Raw genomic sequence first — 711 nt, forward strand, 5'->3', positions numbered from 1 at the left:
AAGCAGTGGTATCAACGCAGAGTACTCGTACGCCGCGACCGCCGCCATTACGACTTTGCGACCTTGAAGCAGTGGTATCAACGCAGAGTACTGTGCCAGTCTTGCACCAGTACTATTTTTAAGTGTATTTTCGGTTATTCGCGATCGATGTTGCACGCTCATCGCCGGTCCGCGACTGTACGAGTACGAGTTTAGTGTTTTTACGTGCTTAATTATCGTATAAATCCGATCGCGTCGCGAAATTGTGATTGCGATCGTACGGGCGAGTCCGTTACGCGGGCAACTTCATTACACGGGCGGATCGAATTACCGTTGCGCTTTCGATGCGAATTTCCGGAATTTTCCGGCGTTGTCGATCCGCGATTTCTACGCCGTTGAATTATGATGTATAAAACAGTGAAATGTAGTGCCCATTTCTTGGAATATCGGCGACTCTTGACCTAACCTGAGTGCGTCGCGGGGGAGTCGCCGCATCATCGTCGTTCGATAAGTGGGCCTCGAAAAAAGCGGCGACGCGAAAACAGAGCATCGGTTTTTTATTCGCGCGCGAATAAGCTCTCGCGATTCTCGCGTTTTACCGAAACGCGTCGAAAATGTTAATATCTAAAATCCGGACGTCGCCGCGCGTCGCGAACGAAAAAAAGTAACGCGAATGCAAGTGTTTCGAAGCTTCTTCTACGAGGAGGCCCGGGGCCCAGGGTGGCATCGGGC

Source organism: Prenolepis imparis, unplaced genomic scaffold (assembly GCF_030444845.1).
Source record: "Prenolepis imparis isolate NDT839.2.m4 unplaced genomic scaffold, iyPreImpa1.0 SCAF_4, whole genome shotgun sequence".
NCBI classification, from domain to species: Eukaryota; Metazoa; Arthropoda; class Insecta; order Hymenoptera; family Formicidae; genus Prenolepis; species Prenolepis imparis.